The sequence below is a fragment of the Macrobrachium rosenbergii genome, chromosome 8 (assembly GCF_040412425.1).
Source record: "Macrobrachium rosenbergii isolate ZJJX-2024 chromosome 8, ASM4041242v1, whole genome shotgun sequence".
Lineage (NCBI taxonomy): Eukaryota > Metazoa > Arthropoda > Malacostraca > Decapoda > Palaemonidae > Macrobrachium > Macrobrachium rosenbergii.
The window spans coordinates 79860808-79885790 of record NC_089748.1 but is presented as its reverse complement, the minus strand read 5'-3'; positions in this window follow the sequence as shown (position 1 = coordinate 79885790).

Below are 24983 nucleotides of genomic sequence, written 5' to 3'. Positions count from 1 at the left end.
ATCAGTCGTCTTTTATGTGTGATGAGGGTTCAGGTGTCTGGCTTTTGTGAGGTAACTATAATTGTTGAATAAATGGTAAGTTTGGTAATCAAATATCAAGCACTTAGATCCCACGTTTGATTTAAAGAACAGCCACTGGACACTCCGGGGTCACCATATATAAATGGTGCACTAGACTGGACCATTTCCCCATATATAAATGGTGCCTTAGACTCCGGGACAAGCACTTAGATATCAGGTTTGATTTGAAGAACAGACACTGACACTTTGTCACAATATATATATATATATATATATATATATATATATATATATATATATATATATATATATATATATATATATATATATATATATTATATATATATACATACACACACGTACATACATACATATATATATACATATTGATTGGTTGATTGATGTGCTAAAGAACGGCTGTTACAGGAAACTTTAAAAAGGACATCAATACGATGATAATTGCATAACACCAACGCAGGGCTGCGTAATGAACAAATCTCGGCGAACTCTGACAAGTGACATTGAGAAACAAAACGAAAAAATCACGAAATGAGGATTTTCTGATGTCAGAACATTAACACTAAAGCGAAATAGACTTAAATTTGAAATAAATATAATTAATGTATATGATACTGATTAAAAGCGCATAAAGAGTATTGAATATAGACTTGAGAGATGCTTTGCAGAGAGAGAGAGAGAATGGAAGACATAGAATCAAACATGTAACATAAACACTGGATGGCTAAGTGCCATTCCTTTTCTTTTCCATGTATTGTATTCTAATATGATTAAGTTGCAGCATATTGTGCACACTCATTTTTGATGAGGGCATGGGAGATATTAATTTCCTTACTTCTGTTCCTTTGGTATAAAAAAGTTTCGTTGACTCTTCCTTTATCCTCCAGCGGTGTATACTTGAAATATCAATAAAAAGTTGTAGATTGATTAATAATATCATAAACGAGAGAGAGATCCTTCCATATTCCAAATCAACATCCTGTATTCGCTGCCTATCCGCCTGAAACATGGATATCGTTCCATAGACTCGAAATCAACTGACCTGAATTTCTTGTTTTGCGTGACAGTGCCATCGACTCGTCCTTGTCAAGATCTGTCAGCCTCAGATAATAGGCTGAGATAATAGGGTGCCAGACGAGGTTGAAGTAATCCGTACTGTCCTCCTGAGGGTGAGGAAAGTTGTCACTTAAATTATGAGGGATGGCATTCCAAGTGAGGAACTAAGGCAGATCTCTTATTGTATCTAAAAATACAGAAGTTTTGCTGAACAGAATAAACTGACATGGTCAGACTCAAAACTGAATTGAATATAGAATTTAGGCCAAAGACCAAGCACTGGGACCTATGAGGTCAATTCAGCACTGAAACAGAAATTGACAGTAAAAGGTTTGAAAGACGTAACCGGAGGAAAACTTCGCAGTTGCACTATGACTCAATTGTTAGGAGAGGGTGGAAAGTAAGGTGGAAGGAAGAGAATATATAAGGAGGTACAGTAAAAGGATCGAAAGGGGTTGCAGCCAGGGGCCGAAGGCACGCTGCACAGAACCTTAAGTAATGCCTACAGTGTACCGCATGAGGTGAACTCAATCTTGTCTGAGAAGGTGACGACGAACATGGATCTAGTTAGAAGTAATAATTTCAGATTTATTCTATATATATATATATATATATATATATATATATATATATATATATATATAAAATATACATATATATACACATTTATATACGAAATTTTTATCACCGTGATTTATATGCAGTCATGAAGCTACAAATGTCGTTTAATATCCAATTCACGCTACTTCGGGAATATCCCCGTGAATTGGATATTAAACGACATTTGTAGCTTCGTGATTATATGGTGGAGGTGGGTTAATGCCAGAGCTAAGTACAATTTCCCCGCTTTCGACGGGTAAATGAGTGCGGCAGATTCGGCATTAACTTTACCACTCTTGGTGGCTTAGTGGTTTGACCGTCGACTTGAGTTGTTGGAAGGTACTGTGTTGAGGGATCGAGACCGGCGGTACTGATTAATTTATCATATATATATATATATATATATATATATATATATATATATATATATATATATATATATATATATATATATATATATATATATATATATATATATATATATATATATATATATATATATATATATATATACACACCTAACTTTTATACAAACAAAAGTTCTTTTCTGCTGAAAAATGGATGAAGCTCAACTGCAGAGAACTTCAACACAGTTAGACACTTCAAATACCCACACAAAAGCTCATCAGCATTGCACTGAAGACCCAATGCACAGTGCGACGCATTGACACCATCCTTCAGCTTTGCAAAATCTTAAGGGGCTCTTCCACTTCGGTGTACTTCACCCAAGTCCATTTTTATATATTCATCATTGCCTTCTGCAACATCTCATTTCTTTCTTCTCAAACTCAATTATTTCCATGATATTCATTGCCATTTTAAATGTTCAGTATGATCTGCAGAAAAAATTTAAACAAATGGAAAGGAAAGAAGTTGGTATTACCCATAAAGGCAGAAATAAATCGGCTTTCGGAAAGAAGGGAGATTATTTGAATTAGGGAAAACAGAAGCCAAGAGAGAATGCCAGTGGTTGACGGCCAAGGGAAAGACTGCAACCTAGTCGAACAGTCCGTGAATTACTGATCCATTTCGGATAGAGTCGGTTGTTAATCACCAGTGGATAACATAATTAATTTAAAAGTGTTTAGAGAGTGGAATGTTTTTTATAAGAATCAGATATGGGCCGTCATTTATCATAATTTTCAAAGAATGTAATGTGGGTTATTTGTGGTCATCTTTTAACATTTGTTTGATTTTACTCGAGAAATTTGTACCGTACGCGTGCCCTGTTTATGTGTTAATATATCTAACGTTTTTAGATATGAATTCGATGGTCATAGAGCCAGCAGGGAATCTTCTCATGCATCCATGTCAGTAATTGTTACTGAACTCTGCGTGGATTCACATTCTTTCCAGTTTCGAAAACAGAACTTCGAAATTGGTAGAACAGTAGGATCATGTTGTAGGAACCAAAGTTCCAAAGTGCTACTGATGGTACTGTAGCATTCCCCTTCCTAACCCTTCCTACAAGGGAAAAACGCATACAATTTTCTACAGTACTATCCGAAAAAAAACCGCGGTAGGTCACGTTCTTTTTTTTTTTTTTTTTTTTGTCAATATACCCAAGTTTAGGCCTAGTGTCCCTGTGTAAGATATCCATCTTTCCAACGAATTTGTAGTGACATTACTTAAAGTGTAAAGACAGGTGAAATTGCTTTAAGAATGAAATTATCCAAAATTTTCAGCAGTAATGGAATACTATCAAGTTCTGTGTATCAGATAATCGTTGCACGTCCTCGACAAATAAACTAATCTGCAGTAAATGCCATAAGGAGAGCAGAACAGGTAGTGTCATCCATAATGGATTATTGATTTGACGTATCGTGTGACGGGCCGAGTACGAGCAATGGTGTCTGTCGCATCCTAAGCTTGAAGACATAAATGATTCATGCACCGGGCGCCTCGGAGCATCCGTGATTCATAATTAGTTTTGCCCCACTGGTTATTAGATAGGTGAACGTGGCCGCAAGTGATATCGCGTCTTTCAACGGTCCTTTCGCGGTGGTGCTCATTCATATTCTTGGAGCACGAGAAAACAGCCAGATGGGATCGTTCGGATACGTGCGGCTGTTAAGAACGTTCTTGTCGTTGGCCAACACATCTGTCAAAGGCAAGACGACATGCCGAGGCGATCTGTTTGAGCATCAAATGGAGCGTGAGTGGAACGCCCGGTGGCTGTGCAGCTCAAATGTTAATTTGATGGAAAATTTCTTCCCTCCTCGAACGACGTTTCTGAATTACCATAGCGCGCAGAAGACTGATAAACACACTGGCACGGAGATGATTGTCTTACAGATGGGGTGTCCCAGTTAATGATGATTCTGTGTCCCAGACATTCATGGCACTGATGCGAGAGGAGTGAATTTCACACAAATTAGTGTGGTACCGTATCTGTTGATTCCTTGAGGATCTTTCGTGGAGACTAAAGAATGTTTTGTGGAAATTAATTCAGAATTCTGTGTATGAATTGAATTAGATACTCATAATCTTTTTTGGCAGTTTCATTACTGGAATTTAGGTCGAATGGATTAGTGGTGCATTAGGTAAAAAAAAATCTGTCGTTATTTGTGTGGAAAGACTATAGCTTTTCATCAGTTGAAATATATTCTTCTTATAGAAACTTCTAATATATTTAATTGTATTACAAGCGCAATATAAAACAAGTAAAAAATGCTGGCCTGTCCTATATCGTTGCCAGGCGCACGATCATGGCTAACTTTATCCTTAAATAGAATAAAAACTACTGAGGCTACAGGGCTGCAATTTGATTTGTGTGATGATTGGAGGGTGGATGATCAACATAACCAATTTGCAGTCCGCGTGCCTCGGTAGTTTTTAAGATCTAAAGGCGGAGAGAAAAAGTACGGAAGGACAGACAAAGCCATCTCAATAGTTTTCTTTTACAGAAAACTAAAAAGCTAAGATCTCCTAAATTCCACCTGTCTTCATACGCTCCTCAATTAGATCTATTAATTATGTTCATCATAAGCTAAGATTATTTAAATAAATCCCCATAAACTAATCTCCACCCCAAGTATGGATGACAAGAATTAAGAGAAATTGTATTCCTCATGATGCGCCTCAATAAGTGTTGAAAAAAAAAGAGACCAAAGTTAGTTCGTGAAAGTTGAATCGCATTATAGTTTTGGTGATTCAAAGTATTTCTCATAGAACCTCATAAAAGATAAAGTAGGTAAAAATAGACGTCAGATATGACTTATGCCAGAAGTGATGTCATTGGTAACAGTGACAAAACTAATAATGGTAGTAGCAACAGCTTCAGCTGCCAGAATAATCGCTGGCTTATCTGAGAACCACACCGGCGTTGTTACGTTCATACAGTCCAGGAAATTTGAGGAGTCTAGCCATGGCTAAATGGTCTGTGTAAAATATTTTTGTTTAGTTTTCGTTTTTATAATTGTAAATTTACCTGCTGTTATTTGTCTTAGCTTTCATATAAAATGTTAACAATTTGTTCATAACATGTGTACACATACATAATAAAAACGAATATTTCGCTGTATAAAATTACTTACAAAATTTAAACTTATAGTGCACTGCATAAACTTGCATATATAATGCAATGTATAAAATATTTCGTAAGGTTATTTATGAAATTTAAACAAATTATTTTTTACAAAACTTACATAATAAATAAATATTCGTAAAAAAGGTTCCGTATTAAATGTAGACGAATAATTCATTGAAAAGGTTTACATATACAATATAAACTAATTCTTGATTACTTAAGCTTACATATAGATTGTAAACAAAAAGTTCCTTATGTATGAGTACATGTAAATTGTGAAATGTAAGTTTATTACATAATCTTACTTGTAAAATATAAATTGTTAGTCCAGTACATAGGTTTACAGATAAGGGGTTAGTGAATAATTCTGTAGATACCCTTGGATATAACTATAGATTATTATCTGAGTACGTATAAATGAATAGTTCCTTATATAAGCTTATGTATAAAAAATGTAAACTATTAGTTCATGGCTTAGGGTTTTTGTATATAAAATGTTAGGAAATTATTCATTACATAAACGTACACATAGGTCACCACATAAACTTGCTTATAGAATGTAAAATAACTTTTTATTATATACGCTTATATATAAAATGTAAACGAATAGTACAATGCTTAGCTTTTTTATGAACTATGAAAATTCCATTACATATTTTTGCATGTGAAATATAAAAAAAAATCATTATTTAAACTTACATGTAAAATGTAAACTAATAATTCTTTATGTATAAATAAGCAGTACATTGCCTACAATTCTTTGTAAAATGTAGACGAATAATTCAGCATATAAGTTTGCATATAAAATGTGAACCATTATTTTATTGCTTGGGGTACTTTTCACATATTAAGTGCAAAGAAATAATTCACTATATATACGTATATATAAACTAGTCTTTCTCTGTCAGATCTTTGTAAAGCGTAAACTCTCCATTATATAAACAAACATATAAAATGCAAAGTAGTATTTTATTACTCAAGTGTAAAGACTTACCAAGTGAATTTGCAGTAAAGTGGGATGTTTCAGGGAGATGTTATGTCACCTTTGCTCTTTGCCCCTCGGAGTGGTTGGAGATGAAAGAGAAGGTTTAAACTGGAGTAAAGCTAGAAACTTAGCGGACTTAAAGTATACGCATGGTTTTGTCATAATCAGCAAAGCGCCACAAGATTAGCGGACTTAAAGTATACTCATGGTTTTGTCATAATCAGCAAAGCGCCGCAAGATTTGCGTAATGCTGTTCACCATATTTCTAGAGAGATGGGACTCGAGATAAATCTAAGTAAAACATATTGATGAGGACAGAATAAGCACAAAGGGATGAAATAACAACAGAGGGAGGAGGGATAAACGAGGATGTCTTTCAGATATTCGAAAACAGTGATAACCAAACGAAATTCTCCAGAGCTGGAACTTGGTGAAGAATAAAAGTCATTTCCAGCACTGGGCAGGCTGAATAAGATTTTGAAATCAATTAGATAGAAATTACATACGAAAGAAACATTATATATTACTCTAGTGCAGTCTGTATTGCTATTTAGACATGATTCAATGTATGACAATGAAACTGTAGCGAAGGCGTGAGTAAGAGTCAGCGTCTACAAACTTACTACTTTATTCAGACAACAAACAGACAGGTCAGTAACTCTTGCGAGTGGAAATGTGCCTGACACCAGGCAAATGAAAACAGAGGTCACCACACAATCATTTGTGTTTGTTGACAGATGAATATATATATAAATTGTTATACTGTACAAGGTATGACTGAAGCTGTGGTACATATGGCTGAAATACTGACAATATAATGTGTAAGGTGACAATAATACGTTTGATCTAACAATAATATGAAAGAAGATATGTGTATAAAAGATGCTTGACGTATGCTGCGTTTCTTGTGTCCACACGTTTTGTGTCCGGAGATGTTGTTGTGAGGAGATTAGCGAGCTAGGTGAGATGATGGTGTGTGGGGTCCACATGTGACCCTACAGGACTTCCCCCTCGGAGAGGCCTACGTTTGTAGGTCGGTTTCGGGGAGGTAAGCTTGTTTTAGGATGTCGATAGATACCCGCATTGTCCTGCCATCTACTGTCATCTGGTAGGCCTTGTGTTGTCTCTGGATGATGCAGTGTGATCCTGATTAGGCTGTGGAGATGGGGGCTCTGTGTGTCTACCCGTATGAATGCATATTTTGCATTCTGCAGCTTGCTGGAGACATACACTTCTCTGGTCATTGGTCATGTGGTAGGTCGTCTTGGCTGGCATTATCCATGCTACCACTTTTTGGATGTCGGATGGGGATGTTGGGCTCGTTTGGTCTTGAAACAGCTGTAGTTGAATGTAGGTGCCGAAGGGGGTGATGATCACGGTTTTCTCTATATCTGTCTTCGCTACTGGAACTTAGAAGTATCCCTTCAGCAGGTCTATTTTGGTGAAGATCTTTGCTCTGTTCAGCTGGTGGGTTATGTCTGCTATGCTCGGCAACGGGTATCTGTCTGGCTTCATTTTAACGTTAGTCGCCGGTAGTCTCTGCATGGGCGCCATGTGGAGGGGGGATGCCCATGGGCTGGGGGCTTTTTGTCATATTCCCATGTTCTCCATTTCCTTGAACATTTGTTTGGTGTAGGCAAGCTTCTCAGGGGCTAAACGTCTGAAACGTGAGTGGATCGGGGACCCTTCGGTTTCTATATGGTGCTGGACGTTGTGTTTTGCTGGTTTGGTTAAATCATGATGCAGGTCATCTTTGAAGACTTCTCGGTAGTCTTGTAGAAGTTGTCATATGTCCAGTGGTGGGGCGGCTGCTGTGATGGGGCATATTTGTCGTCTCTGCTGCTGCGATGACAGTGTGGTGGCATTTTTTCAGCATGGCTGTTGACGAGTTGATGTCGGGGTCGTTTTCAGGGTCAATTGTTTTGATGCTACATCCACTAGCAGGTTGTGCGCTGTTAGGAAGTCTGTTCCTAACAGTGCTATCGTCACATGTGCCGTGATGAAGGTCCAACTGTAGTCTTTTCCATTGAATGATGCATTCATATCCTGCCTCCCATACATCTTGAGTGGTACTCTGCTGATGGTGGATACTTGGAGGTTGGTAGGTGGAGCGGGGTTAAGTCGTTCGTTCGGACTGGCTGGCACAATTGACCTGCATGCTCCGGTGTCGACGAGGAATTCTGTGTCTGACCTCTTGTCCCTGATGAAGCATGTGGAACATCTACATTCATACCTGGAAGAAAGAGGTGGGCAGGCGCAGTTTCTCTTTCGAGGCAACTGGTCTGCTCACTGCTGGCGTTTAATTGGATGGATCGTGGGTGCGACCCTCTTGCATGTTTTTTGAAAACAGGCAGCCTGCGACCCTCTTGCATGTTTTTTGAAAACAGGCAGCCTTTGTCACATTTGCAGGCTTTCTTCCCAAATCTCCAGTGGGAGTAGCACATCCCCTCTGGTGGTTCATCTTTCTTTTGTCTGGTCTTTCCCATAGTGAACTGCTTAGGGAAGTTTTGCTAGTGGATGGGGGTGGCTGGTCCCTCTGGGTCGCTGTCAGATTCCATGTTGGTTGACTGTTGGGCCCGTTGTGGTGCTGCTGCTGCAGTTGGTGGCTGTGTGGGCTCTGCCATCTTGTGGGTCATGTACAGTGTGTCAACCAACTTCAGGAATTCCGCAACTGGTATGGTGGAGGCTTTGGGCATGGCCGCCATTGTCTGGCGGGGTAATCTTGTGAGGAGTACCTCTCTCACAAAGTCTAGGAATGACTTGGGTTGGCCATCTGTGGCGGGTAGCATGATGAGCTGCCGCACCTATTTGCAGGTGTGCAATGGCTGCTCATCTCCTATGGGTGCTCCCACATAGTTGGGGAATTTCTTGGCTCTTAGGGTGGGTGGCATGCTGAAGGATGACTTCTGCTGGTCCTTCAGCAATTTGTAGGTGACAGGGGTTTGTAGTTCTGCGAGCCATCCTGTCATCTGCTCAAAGATGTTGTCCAGCAGCAATTCAAGGACGGTGTCTGCTTTGCGTGTTGAGGAGGTGATTTTCTTTGATCGGAAGATTGTTTCTGCCCTGAAGAACCAAGCTTCTGGGTTGTGGGGCGTGAATGGAGGTAGACCTATGGTGGCGGCGGCAATGGTCTCACTGGAGAGGCTGGCATCGTTGGGGTTGGTTGGGTCGGTCATCTCAGCGGTCACCAGTGTGGTGAAGGCATGAGTACAAGTCAGCATCTACAAACTTAGTGCTTTATTCAGACAACAAATATATAGTGCCTGGCACCTAGCAAACGAAAACAGAGGTCACCACACAATCATTTGTGTTTGTTGACAGATGAATATATATACATATAAATTGATATACAAGGTATGACTGAAGCTATGGTACATATGACTGAAATGCTGACATTGTAATGCGTACGGTGACAATAATACATTTGATCTGACAATAATATGAAAGAAGATATGTGTATAAAAGTGCGTGACATATGCTGTGTTTCTTGTGACCGCACATTTTGCATGTGATGTTGTTGTGAGAAGATTAACGAGCCAGGTGAGATGACAGTGTGTGGGGTCCATGTGGGACCCTACAAAACCATATCTAAAAGATTTTGTCGCTTTCAGAGTTAGGAGTGAGATGGCAGAATAGAGTGATCGATAAAACCATATGGAAAATTACAGAGGTTCTGTTTGAAGATGACTTAATGATAAAGGGGAGATAGAGGTGGACTGTACTTGTTCTTCTCACTACCCCTGGGAGACTAGGACGTGATAGTCTTAGTTGGGCTTCTTTGGGCACCAGAAGAGATGGGAGGCCTATACCTACTTGGATGAGAACTATGAGAAAGGAATGTGGAGATTTGTGGAAGTGGAAGCACAGGAAAGAGGGAATTTCACTGAAGCTTTAGGCGATTGTGACATATATGTTTTTTTCACTATATCCTTTTCCTCTTAGAAGGGATGGCGCCAGAAGGGGTTAGTCCCAGGAATTTAGCAGGTTGCTAGCTAGCTCCCTACCTTTTTTGACCCTGGTTATGGCTACCTAACTGCTAGTTATGTAACTTAATGCATAGATCTACAAAGGCATAGATTATGCATACATACATGCATACATACTGTATGTAGATTGTATGTATGTGTATATTATATGTATATATATACATATATATGTAAAATATGTGTATATATATGTGTGTTTGTGTTTGTGTATGTGGGTGTGTTTGTGTGTCTGTATATAATAATTAGATAAGCAGGAACTAAAGATTGACAGATGAAGGAATGTTCTTCACGCTTTACCAGTTATCAAAATTAAGATATAAAGGCCCTTCATATCAGTCAAAATGTATTATAAAGAGGTTTCACTTATGTTCGCTAAACAAAAATAAGTTTCATTAATAAGTTTAGCTTTGTTTTCTATTCGTATAAAGAATCCCTGTCACTCCAAAGAAAATTCCTGCCTTTTTTGTTTCTTATTCCATAACTCACGACATTTACGTAGTCATTAGTTATCTACTTATAATATAATGACCAAAATACAAGTCAGTCTCTATTCTACCATTAGCCATACTACTCCATTTTTCCCTTGCTGCATTAACCTTGGGATAAAAGAATAAGCACATATGAGCCTAAAGTACTTTGTACATCGAAGATTGTTATACTTGAAGAAATACATATTTATCATTCAAACATTTCATTATGTTACTTCAGTCTGTTTATTAGCGATTTGCATGCAGTTTTATCTTGTCAACAAAAATCGTATCTATTAATACCATCTTGAAGCGCCAGATATTAACATGAATGTAGAAAGATAACTAAAGCAAGTAACATGGCTTATTCACAATATGCCACTTCATAGGATGAGGTGTTGGAAGTTGAGTCTTCCCATTCGTCCCGTATCGCCATGGTTAGAGTTTAAAAAAACCAGGACATTGATTTAAGAGAAAGTCTGCATTATTCGGAATTACGGCAGCTTAGCCATAGACTGTTGAGAATTTATTCTAGATTACCACACTAAATTTCTATTATGTCATCTGCAACTTGGACTTGCTCATAATGTTTGAATTCCCATCGTATATATGTGTATAAAGATATTTGTTAATTTACACTTTCATGTAGGTGAAGCGCTTACCCTTTAGTAAGTGTTATTATTTTTCTGGTCACATGAGTATCTTCAAGTAGTATTTGCCAGTCCTAGTTTTCTTGATCATACAGAGTAGTTACTATGTCACTGGCAGAGCCGAGGAACTCTCATTGCTTTCTCACCATCTAATTCCCTAATTCCACAAAATTTTACTTGTAATCTGCATAACAACGTTCACGTTACTCAACGTCCCATCTGTTGTCAAGTTTTAGCAATTTTTTTTACAAATAACACCTTCCCTAAGACATACTCTGGCATCACATATTTCATTCTATTGACTGCCAACATTCACACGTACTTAACTTCTGAATATATCTTAATTTATTATCATCGTCATTGATATGTTAAAGATTTTTGCTGCAATAGATCTTTATCAGTCATCTATACACTCTTTCAAGTTGCATGTATAACGTGTGCACACTTTTTCATTAGCCTTGAACCTCTCGCATCGCTTCATACCTTGTACTTTTTCAGACAGTATCATTCTACGACCAGAATATGTTTTCAGACTTCTTCAAAATATTATGTTCTCACCGTTCTTTCTACTGCTTTTTCCTTCAGAAAAAGAAAAATGCTCATCTTTTCTCTCTTCAGGATTCTCTTTCGATAAGACATATCTTGAATACCCCAGTCTGCAATTTTAGTATATCATCACTATTCATAATTTTTCAGTCCCACTCTTCAGATTGATAGGTATTTCCTTGGTAACTTCTTGAGTTGATGTTTGCGATACTAATTCTTGAGCCACTTAACCCAGCCTCTTATTTAACAACAGACTCCTAAAACGCGCATGCTGTCGACCTGTCAATGTTATTTCATCTATACACAGATTTTTCCGTAATATCTATTTCCACTTAAACTTTCTCTCTCCATTCATATCTGATACCTTGCCCCATTGAATTTTTGGTGATGCTTTTCCTTACATTTTGTTCCTTTTCGGAATCTCTTCCCAGCCGGTTTCTCTATAGCCCGATGAAATGTCTCCCAGCAAAGGACACCGTCATTAAAACTTTCATCTGTTTGTACTTTTCCTTTACTTTTAAGGTATATTTTGCTGCTGCTCAGCTATCAAACCTACTTAGCAACATTGGTATTGATGTTCACCGCTATTTTACATTGTAACCCCTTGCCGATTCAGCATTTACAAAAGTGAAGTGCACTCACCAAGGCCAAAATTTCCTGACTTACGAGATGGAGCAAGTCACCGTGACAATTTAATTAATTTAGCTTTGCCAGTAGTAGAGATTACCAGAATTGAACTAATTTATTTTTTCCAGTGGTAGACGTTATCTGAAAATTTAATGAATGTCTGGGAACAGGTAGGAAAAGGGAGGAAAAAGAAACCAGAAAAATCTCCTCTAACTATAATTAACGTTTCTAGCAGGACTCTATTTTAAGAATCCTGCCTTAAAACAGTCAGGAAATTAATGTGGCAGAAAACAAGCGCCGCAATGGAGGTAATAATGGTTTATATTCAGCACTAATTTCATTACCTGGCCTAATTTTGCCATAAGATTAGGTTTTACCCAACATTTTAATGAGATTGCTAACCTTTTCTATTATTATTATTATTTTCAGGTTGGTCAGTGTTAGTTTCTCTCGTCCACAAGGTACGAATGCCCTCCGTGACAGTGCAAATGTAAAATTAAAAACTGTTACCGATTTCTCCCTTCTTCAAAGGTAGGCCTGTGTCTCTTGTGATTGAGTGTGATTTTAGTAGTGGCCCTTTTACGTTATGCATAATCGCTCTCATTGCCATTCGTCTTTCATCGATTTTTTATTATTGCATTTTGTTGCTGTTTGAAAATGAAGTGATCTGGACTGCAACATGAGCTGTGATAACTTCACTGCTGTTTATTTACTTATTATTCTATTAGTCTTCCCATCGTTTCATTTTTTGTACAGTACTTTGATGCCTTCCTTCCCTTTGTATTTGCGTTCTGCTTTTGCATGTCGTCTCTGTCTGTCAAGAGTTTTACACAGTATGTCTTAATTGATTTTCAAATTTCGTGAAGTAAATCAAAATTTGCAGACGAATTTCGGACCTGCTGAGCGCTGTCCTGTGGGGATAGGGAGCGGGAGGGGGGGGGGGGGCCGGGGTGACTGAGCTAGGAAGGTGATAATGTATGGAGCTCGCGCTCTGATCCTCTTGTGAATAAGAAAACTGCACGTGGATGGAAGGGTCTCACATTCTGGAACCATCCCACAACTGCTTGTCAGCTTCAAGCATGATTATATTCATAGGTTTATATCATCAGTAGTTGACGGAAATAAAAGTTATTAACTTCTAAAGGGCGAAGCAACCCCTATTACATTATTATTTGCAAGTTATAGTAATTAAATAAATTAAGGCCACAAACTGTACCTAACATAAATTAATGCGCCTGTCTCCCAAAACTTAGCAAGTAGTATCAGTAAACAGTAATTGTAATATTACATAATTATGTACTAAGGGTTGATTTTCACAAAATATGAATCGCCAATAATGAGCACCATATTTTTTGGAAGCTTGTATTTAAATTTAGTGGCCCCTGTGGGCTTGTTCCACATGAATTGGGTTCATCTTGTGAATAATAATAATAATAATAATAATAATAATAATAATAATAATAATGTTGAAAATATCAGATTACGGACGTTCCCTTTTCCGTAAATCATTTAACCATGATAGATTTGTAGCAGATTTCATACTTTACAAATGCTAAGCTCAAAGTAAATCGTAGTGCGGCCACGCAGCTGTTATAATCAACATAACCCGTGACAAGGCGAAAGCAATAGTTGAAAACATGGCAGTCTGCAAAGAGTCCATTTAGTTTTGTCCCGAGAAAACCAGTATCCTCCAACCTTTGGGATACTCGTGCGTGCAAAAGTACCGAGATAAAGCCTTGACTTCTTTAAGGGTCAAGAAGGTATTGTATTTATGACTTTTCCATTTACTGGAGAGCAACAATCACTGTGTCTATATTTGGCAAAAAAAAAATGCCCATAAATATACATGCATGCTTACGCACAAGTATTTGCATACGTATATTTTTACATTATTAGACAGTTCCTTCTGCGTGTGGAACCTGAGAAAGAGAGAGAGGGAAAAGCGGTTACAATTGCATTCCTTCTCTCAATGCTGAATCAGGACTGTTAAAAAGCACCATCTCCAGTCACACACCTACTTCATTCGCATGTACACCCGGACACAAACAAAAAGACAGGCACTCACTTCTCACACCTAAGTTTTTCACTTTAATTGTGAGCCACCGCAGTTGTCAAACTGCCTCTTATCAAATTGACGGTTTAGGTGACTAGAAGCAGAATGGACTTGACGGAACGGTCGAAAGAACTCTGGCTCACTTACGAGCGAACAGGGACCCTTCACTAAGTACTGCTATGGTAATTTACGATAATATTTCGTTCTTGGTTGCAAAGTAGCACATATTAATTTGTGCAGTGGGCTGTGCAAGTGACAAAGAATTAATTGAATTGTCATTTAGATATGGCATTGCACTGTATTGAAATTTTTATGAATTATTTACTCACGTGAAATAATTAAATTTCTCAAGTGCGTGTTTGGTATGATAGCGAAAGTTCTCGAACCATAATCGTATGAGCGGCCGTGAACAAAAGACAAATTTATTAAGTCCACGGCAGGTCCTTTTCTCAATGGAAACCGGTTCAGTTGGTCAGCCCCTTTTGTATCTGGTGCCTTTAAAGTTAGAGCAGAAAAAAAGTACAGACAACTTAACTGTGAAGTTGAGCGCATTCTTAGATTCCTTTTCTTGCTAACTGCATTATATACGTCTTTCCTTATGGTGATTTGTGGAATAGCACCCTTCCAGGGGAATCGGATCCCCGAGTGATGTTACACCAAGATCATTTGGTATTAGGCAACACCATACTAGTTGTGCCCCATAAGGGGGTAGTGCCGTCACTGCACCTCATGCGGTGCACTGTAGGCATTACTTGAGGTTCTTTGCAGCGTGCCTTCGGCCCCTAGCTGCAACCCCTTTCTTTCCTTTTACTCTGCCTCCTTTCATATTTTGTACTTTCAAACTTTTTCCTGTCAATTTCTGTTTCAGCGCTGAATGACCTCACTGGTGCCAGTGCTTGGCCTTTGGCCTAGATTTCATATTCAGTTCAATTGAATTCATACTAGCTGTGGTTGGTGCTGTCTTGCAGACATGACCTACAGCAGTACCACTCATCAGTCAGCCCCAAGGCCAGTAATAGTGCAGCAGATAATTGCATATTTCATAAGAATCGTTCAGATAGTGAAACAAGCATGAAATTTTGCACAAGTGCTCTTTAAAGTTCCCTCTATCAGAAAAGGGCGCTGGCCACGCAAAAAATTTAATATGGCGGCCAAATTCCAAGATGGCGGCCAGTATCGACAGATTTTGGCTAATTTTTCACTAGAATGGCATGTATTTGCTTCTAGCAATATGGTAAAGCTCTTCCATACTATTTCTTGTGAATATTATGTTTCTGTAGCTTCCCAGTACAGTTTACCTTTAAATATGGGGGCTATATGGCTGCCAAGAAAAGGTAGAAACAATAATTATAATGAGAAATAATGCCCGTTCAACAATTATCGTTTTAAGCATGGATCTTGGTTTCTGTGGTTTTAGATCCTAATGAGGCCATCTCTTTCGAATAACTCATCAATTTTGAAGGAAAATTAATAAATGTAAAAGAGTGTATGTCTGCACACAACCAGGGCACACTGGTGACATCACTGCTGTGTAACTCAGCATGGGGTTCAGTGCCAGCTAATCCAGCTTTACTAATCCTGTAGTCTTAGACTAGTAGTTGTAGTATAGTTTAGTTTAGTGTCCCAAATGCTTTCTAACAGCCCCAGACCAGCTATAGTTAGATAGCCGCACCTGAATAGACAGGATGTGCCAGCGGGAGAGCCGAGCCAAGGGTATGGGGGCTGTACATGATGGTTCATGTACTTACCCGGATGGTGTACAGATCACACGGGACTTAAATGGCACTGGATGAATGATCGGGCTAGGTGTGGAGACCGAACCTAGTTGAATCCCATACAGGAATGTGTGCTTTGTTTAAGGTGGTAAAAGGATAACCCTCGGCCTTAATCAAAGTGAAATCATGGCAGAATGTGATGCCAATCCAATATTGAGTAGTAGAAAACAAACTGGAGTTTGTGTTGTCTTTGTCAGAAGGACAAAAGAGGTGAGCACTTGACAAAGAACCCTGTGCCACCAAACACTGCAATACCAAAGCCACCCACAGATATCTTGGGGCCACAGCTTGCACTGGAGTATCAGTGGCTAGACAAGGTCATAGTCACCCAGGAAATAGATGATGCAGTGAATCTGACGTGGTCAGCTCATCACGCTTCAATGAAGAGAAGCCCAGAATTTGAAGTAACCATAACTTCATTGCTTCCTCTCCTGCGTGATCAGGCTCATTCTGTTGCTACGATCAAACACGTGATGCAGAAAGTGCAGGATGTCACTGATTTTCTGAACCCTGGCCAGATACCCATAATCACAGCTGATCAGCCAATCTATGCCGTAGCAAAGCAGGTGCAGTGGCAGTGGCCTGATCAGTATGGCGAAGACAAGTATCTGGTAATGTTTGGTGGTCTGCACATTGAGATGGCAGCAATGACATCTCTTGGTACTCTTCTTCATGGCAGTGGTTGGACAGGAGCTCTGGTGGAGGCAGGAGTTGCTTCATCTGGAACTGCAGAATCCTTCCTGTCAGCTGCAAGTGTAACCAGGACACGGCAGATGCACCAGGTTACAGCCTCTAGTTTGTACAAACTCCTGAGGACAGCATACACTGACTACTGTGCTGAGAAAGCAAACAACAATGAGCAGGCATTAGAGTTTGAGGAGTGGTGTGACCTTCGAAGACAGCAGAGTCCACAGTTCCACTTCTGGCACATGGTGTTGTCTATGGAACTTGTGATATTCCTACTGATCAGGTCCTTCCGTGAGGCCAATTTTGTCCTCTACTGCCAGGCATTGCATGAGCTGATACCCTACTTCTTTTCCAACAATAATACAAACTATGCTCGTTGGCTGCCTATTCACCTCAGGGACATGCTTACCCTAGAGAGTTCACACCCAGAGTTGCACAAGGAGTTCAAGGCTGGCAACTTTGTTGTGCACAAGACCAGTCGCCAGTTCTCAGCAATGGCTCTTGACCAAGCTCATGAGCAGACCAATGCCTTTATAAAGGCTGATGGCGGAGCCATTGGGCTGACTGAAGATCCGTCAGCACTCAGAAGATGGATGGTGGCTGGCCCAGAGATCATCCGCTTGGTGTCTGCATACGAAACAGAGGTTCAAAGTAAGGAGTCTAATGAGCAGACAACACACCATGAACAAACACCTCATGCGCAGAAGACATTCTTGGAGAGAGTCAGCAAGCTGTCATTGGCTTTGCAACACTTGGGAAGTCCTTTTCAGGAAGAGAGCCAGGATCTGTATTCCATTGACAACAAAGACATTGCCCACCCCAGCTCAGCAGAACTTCTACAGACACACCTTGACAGAGGCCGCACTAAATTTCAGAAGTTTTCAGACTCTTTGGCAAACAATGCAGTCTCCTGCTATGAGCCGATAAAGAAGAACAGAACTGACTTCTTCAGGCAAGAAGCTGCTCCTGTAGAACAGTCAAAGCAGAAACTTCTGAAGGAGGATTGCCAGCTTTTCTCAAAGCTATTTATATCCTGTCAGAGCCGTGAATGTGATCTGCAGGAATTCTTCCAGCACGAGAATCAAACATTCCCAGCTTCCCTTAGTGAGGGTGGTAGGCTGTACACATGTCAGAAGTCTCAGCTGACCTCGGTCCTGGAGAGTCATGTTACACTAGAAGACAAAGAACCAAAGACTGATGTCCTCATTGTAGATGGATCAGCTGTGGTCCATGCCTTGCCACCAAAGAAAGGAAAGACCTTTGAGGGCTATGCACTTATGACTTCTTGCCTGTGATACAATCCTATAGCAGCAAGTACACATCATCACATCTTGTATTTGATGTATACAATACATCCAGCCTCAAAGCTGAGACCAGGCTCCAACGTGGTCAAGGAGGAAGGCGCAAGGTGACAGACAAGAACACAATTCCATCCAACTGGCGCAATTTCCTAAGACACGATGCCAACAAGACAGAGTTGTTCCAGTTCCTGGCAGACAAAGTTGCCCAGATGTCTGCCACAAATGTTGTCATTGCCACGAAAGGGTCTGCTGTCCTCAGCACTCATGAGGCTAGTCTTCAGGGACTGGAAAAGTGCTCTCATGAGGAAGCTGACACCCGCATCTTTCTCCATGCCAAATATGCCACAGAACATGGAGCCAAGACCATCACGGTTAAAGCAAATGACACAGATGTTCTTGTCGTTGCAGTCAGTGCTTTCTCCACTCTCCACAATCTAGGGCTAGAGAAGCTATGGGTGGCATTTGGCCAAGGCCAGAGCCTGCGCTGGATTGCTGTGCATGACCTGTGCAACTCTCTGGGCCAGGAGAAGGTGAATGGCATGCTCTTCTTCCATGCGTTCACAGGCTGTGATACAGTGTCAGCCTTCCGAGCAAGGGCAAGAAGACCGCCTGGCAGACATGGAACATCTTTCCAGAGGCCTCCACTGGGTTCTCCAAACTGAGTCACTACCTCTCAGAGTGGAAGAGAGTGACCTGAAGGTCCTGGAGAGGTTTGTCATACTTATGTATGAAAGATCCAGCACTGCTGGCACTGTGGATGAGGCTAAACTTGATATGTTTGCCAAAAACAAAGGACATATGAGGCCATTCCACCAACCAGGGAGCTCTCCTCCAACACACCAAGCGTGCTGCGTGCCAGGCTGGTTGTGTGTGGGGGGCAGGCCACCCAGTGTCAGCCACAGCCAGAGAACCCTGCTGAGTGGGGATGGCAAAAGTCTGGTGAAGCATGGCAAGTCCTCTGACAACCAACTCGCCCTTAGCCAAGAGTTGCCAACAGCTTACCAAATGTGGATGCAAAGCAGGCTGTCGGGAAAGGTGCAAGTGCTACAAGCTGGGTCTTCCCTGCACAGCTCTGTGCACTTGCAAATGTGAAGTCTAGATAAATATTGCCCTCTCTTCAGTAGATAATCTAGCTTGAGCATCCAACGTGTCATGCTATGCCTACCTTCTTATCCTCGAATTTTCAAAGGTGTAGGTTGAGAGACCTATACATAGATTGGTTGCGTTTAGTCCGTATTTCTCTTCTTTTCTTTTTTATGGTTACAGTCTTAGACACAATGTTGTATGTGACCATACCATTACTATTTCAGTTGAAAATAGCATATTAGTTAAACTGTCTGATCACATGAATATACCATTAAATAAAAACAGTTGGTCTCTATGTCTGCTAGCGCTGTGGATAGAAAAAAAACTTTTATGGCAACCATTTTGTACGCCATCTTGGTTACAATTCATTTAGTAAGGGTTTTCAATAAAATGTGTGGTATGGAACATTTTATAACCTAAAAGTCGAGGTTTAAAAAAAAAACTGGCATATTCCATCCAATAGATGCTCCCAAACCAGTGAATCTCAACATAGATGGCGGCCATTTTGAAAAATAGCCGCCATCTTGGATTTTCAGGTGGCCAGCGCCCTTTTCTAAGAGAGCGTAGTCTTAGGAATGTTTGTGCCAAATTTCATGCTTGTTTCACTATCTGAACGATTTTTACAGCAATCTGCTGCACTATAATAGTGCCTAGGAATATCAATGATTCAAAAATTATTACACTCTCTTCTACTCTGGCTGTTGCACTTTATAGGCTCTCTATTAGTTTTCTCAGCAACTCTGTCGTCATTGTTGCTAAGCATTGTCAGTGTTCTTCATCAGCGGCACCCGAAACCTGTTTAATGCAGCCAGTATTTAGGCTAATTTGTCCAATAGGTAGTGAATTGTCTCTAACAGAAATAATGTCAGACACATCAAACTTTCCTTGGCATTTTAAGCATCTTACATTGAAGGATTTACTCAACATTCTCCTGCAGTAAAATAGCTATCCTTTAGGTACCGCTGGCCACTTGTCGTAGGCATTGGGACCTGTCCCCACACTGGCTGTCGGCCTAAGAAACAGGAGTTCAGCGCCTGCCCTATGAGCCTACAGAGGCCCAGGAGGACTTTGACATTAACTTAGCCACCGGGTCAGGGGTACCACAAAAATTGTTCTGGAATCGTCAGTTACTGTTAGCAGCAGTACTAGTTCTCAACATAGAACAACTTAAATAAGTTTTCCTTGATATTGTGGCTAATTTCAAGAGCTGCCTAATTCTTTTAACAAAGCCACGACCAATTGCATTTTAGTTTATTTATTTTTTAAAGAAAATATGCGCCCGCAAGGTGTAGCCTATTCAACCACATAACGTGATATGAGTTGAAGTCATTGTTTAAGCCTTGGTATAGATTTCTCTTCCATTATTTCTGTAATCATTCCCTTGTATAGCACCTTCATTGCTTATGCTGCCAAAAGTTTAGAAAAATCAATGAGATTGTGTTATTTTATGTTATTTTAATCATAACCCTGGTTAAAATAACGACTCGTAGGTGCTGTTAGAAATTCAACGAGCTACGTTTTCTTCATAAGCGTACGGCAACGTTACAGCGACGTAATGCTCTAGTTTGCGCAGGCTGCGAGATAAAAGACAAAGAGCGAGGCAGGGAAGAGTGATAGAACGCCATCTGGAAAAGAAACGGCTCTTAGATCCCAGAGTAAACTACTCGAAGGCAGAAACGTTATGACGAGGACTCTATTGCGGTCACCTTGCGCTGTGCTTTGTATATTTTAGCATTTGATGCTAATTTTGCCAGCGTTACTAATGTCTGCATAATACACATTTCAGTAATGATCAAAGAATACGAAGACGAAAAAGGTAGAAGATATGAAATAACTGATACGGGAATGGTATCACATTCTTGACTTGTCAGTATTCAGTTGCTGGTAAGCAGGCAGGCAAGATTTTGATAAGCAAATGAGTAGAATATAGAGAGAGAAGTGATATTTTTTGTATCTTAGTTTACCCTTTATAGTATTATATATAAGCACGCAAACCTATACATACATGCAGTAATATATAAATATGTATGTATGTATACATATTACATATGTTATATATATATATATATATATATATATATATATATATATATATATATATATATATATATATATATATATATATGTGTGTGTGTGTGTGTGTGTGTGTGTGTGTGTGTGTATGTATGTATGTATGTATATATTATACAACCACAAATGTGCTCTGTTAATTTCAGTCCTCTAACTTCACTACAAAATAAATGGCAGTTACTTCAGAAGTCCATGTTGAGAGTGTTCAGGTCCTTATCAGTTTCGAAAATGGCTCACCTTGTATCTTGTCTTTTGAGTAGCGGCGTCATATGGTCGACGTAATTGGTTGTTATGTGGGTTATAAGCAGGATCCAGAGAAGATCCTGGTCATAACTGGTGACACTGTTCTGAGAATATTTCCTTCAGGATAGTCGACGCCTCTGGTTTTAGATGATCTGTTGATGCACCTGCCGGTCATTCCATTATTTTGATCGTGTCCTCTGGTGCCAATGCACGTTTGTGTGACCTCTGGCCGTGAGCCTTTCTATCTATATTATAATCAGCTATCGGTTAAGACGGTTTCTGACTTGCCTAACATCTGGAGAAGTACGGACAGTAAATTACATAAGAGGAGCTACGTATTACTTGACTCTTGATTCTGCTTAGTTTTGCTCGCTGTGATTTCGTGGGATGACGTAAAAATCACTATATGGACCGTAATTATTTTCTTATGTAAGATCCTGAAGGTGGTCTCTTATCCTGCTAAGAGTGTTTAAAGAATCACTTTTTTCCATCAGTAAGGCGGTTTGAACAATTTTTTTATGGTTCGTTCATTTTGGTCTAAGCTTCCGGTTAAATGTCAGCCGATTGTATTAGATGTCATCTATTATTAAGTGTAATATATCTTGGCAGTGATGGAAGGTACTCAGTTTCTTAAGTAATACAATGTTCTTCAGTTTGTGTATGATATCCGCTTAAAATTATCCCGTTAATTTTGCTTTCATTCGTCGCCTCTGGCCGTAGGTTTACCGATTATATTCATTTGGAATTTGTGAAATTTCTCATTGGTGTTCATATATTTCATTTTCTAAAGCTTCGATATCAGGTTAGAATTTGTAGATGCAGGGAAGTGTTTGCACGTGTGTTCTGTGGTCATATTTATGAATTGTTACTCGTTTATGCCATCTTCGGAACTGCTTAAACAGTAACACTTCATCACAATGCAAGTTTTGATGCATTGTTGGTACCTTGTCACTTAAACTGCTCTCTCTCTCTCTCTCTCTCTCTCTCTCTCTCTCTCTCTCTCTGTAACTAACTACTATTCTTCGAAGAATAGTCCCTTTCAGGATGATAACAATAGGCCATTTTCACCAACTAAAAACAATAACCATTCTTGTTTCCACTTGACCAGTACCTTATCGGACGTTCCAGGGTAGATTTCCTATATCTGAAATACTCTGTAATATACTTTTTCACAGTTTTTGATCAGTCACTGATCCTTTTTCTCCCGAATGTAACCCATGGCTTTATGTTGTTGTATGCCCTCGGAAAAGGTTTTCATAAGAGTTTTTTGCGAAGATTTGCCGTCCACCTCTGCTGCATGTAATTCTGTTCATATCAGTATTGGCTTATTTTTTTCTGAATAAAAATGGAATTCGCTTGATTTTTCTTTATTTTAATTTTAGTTTTTTTCTGAATGAAAGGAGAGATGGGGCCGGGTGAGGGTTGTTGTCATAATTTCTAAAATTTGTAAATATGGCATAATCATTTTTCAAAATATTTATTTGTAATTTTTCTCAGGGATTAAATGGTTCTAAGGTTGCAAATATTATTGTACTTTGCAAAGAGGCTTATGTGGTGTATGCTTACATTGCAGAATCAAATATTTTTTTTAATGTTTTGGAAAATCAAGAAAATTTCAGTTTTGTTTGATATTCGTAGTCTAAATCTCATTTAGTCTGCCGGGGACTTCTTGTTGATTTAAGAAAGGGTCTTTTTCATTTGAAGATCTTTCTGATGCAGTAGGCTTTCATAACTCAGCATAGTTTTTATCGTTCATTGGAAGATTATATCGTGAACCTTTTAATATTAAGTATATTGTCCTTTGAAAATAAAAAAAAATTTCTTTGGTAATTGTTTAGACATTACTCTAAACCAGTCATGTTCTGCTCTGAAAATTAGAATAGAACTTTAGCCTAAAGATTTTTGTTACCGGATTGTTGATGTCTTTTCCAAGATTCCTTGTCCAAATGAAATTCTGTCTGTACTTACTTTAGCAGAAACTTCTCTCCTAAAGTCCGTGTGGATTGCATTGCTGAATAACACATTTGCGAATGATACATTAATGTCTAGGTATAGGTAGCTGGTTGCTCGAAGGTAACTCAATAGACAGCTATCTCTTGGTCTAAAATATGAAGTACGTAATTAAAAAAACAAGTAGAAAATGCGCCGAACTTTCTTCGGCGTAACCAAGTTGTCTGTACAGCGTATAATGCTGTATGTAACTCTCAGCCACGGCCCATGAAACTCTCAGCCACGGCTCGGTGGTGGCATGTGTTGTTGTCACCTATAGCGGTGCCAGACGGACGATCATGGCTAACATTAACCTTAAATAAAATAAAAACTACTGAGGCTAGAGGGCTGCAATTTGGTATGTTTGATGATTGGAGGGTCGATGATCAACATACCAATTTGCAGCCCCCTAGCCCCAGTAGTTTTTAAGATCTGAGGGCGGACAAACAAATAGCCATCTCGGTAAATTAGTATTCTTTTACAGAAAACTAAAGTTCATTCAAATTTCTGTTTACCTGAGATCATAAATTCTTTAGTCACTGTGTAATTTGCCAAAGATTTCTCAAGGTCTCGGGATAAGCAGTCCTTATTTCTGGCCCTCGGATTTTATTTAGTGGCTCTCTGGTTAGAGCCGCACTGGTTAAAAGGATGATCGGTTATGTGAAAAACGAAAGTTAGTCCTAATAAGCAAGGGTGTCGACGCCGAAGGTAAACCAGGTTTTTTGTTCTTATATGTAGGCCCGGTTTTACCCCAAAGTTTGTCTGGACTCTGCTGCCCACAAGGTGCCTCTCCCGCCTTTTTTTAAGGTGTAAGCTACTTCCCCACAGGTAGCTGGAATGTAGTTGTGGTCTGTTCGTCATCCACATGGCATGTTCCTTAGGATTCACTTTCCAGAAAGTTTGTGATGACGAACTTGCCCAAGGGACACCTTCTTAATTACCGAGTGTTTCTTGAGTAGGAGTTCTTGGTGGTAAAAGACCTCATTAATCTAACAATAGCAGTGGCCCACTGGCAGTGTCAAAATTATTTAATCCTCCTCTAAACTCTGAATTACTTGATTTTTTCCTGCGTCCCATAATCCTGTGGCCTTCGTTTGTTCGCTTTAGAGAAGGAGGCGTTTTCTTGGTAGGAGGCCAAGCTCAGGGAAAAGATCATGTTCTTTTTTAGGTTTAGCATGGTGTAACTTTTTGTTAATCTCGGTTCCATAGGAAGAGATTTATGTAAACATACGCCATCATAAGTGAAATTTATATCAAGATGAGTTTTCTTCAACCTAATGAACCTAAAAGATAT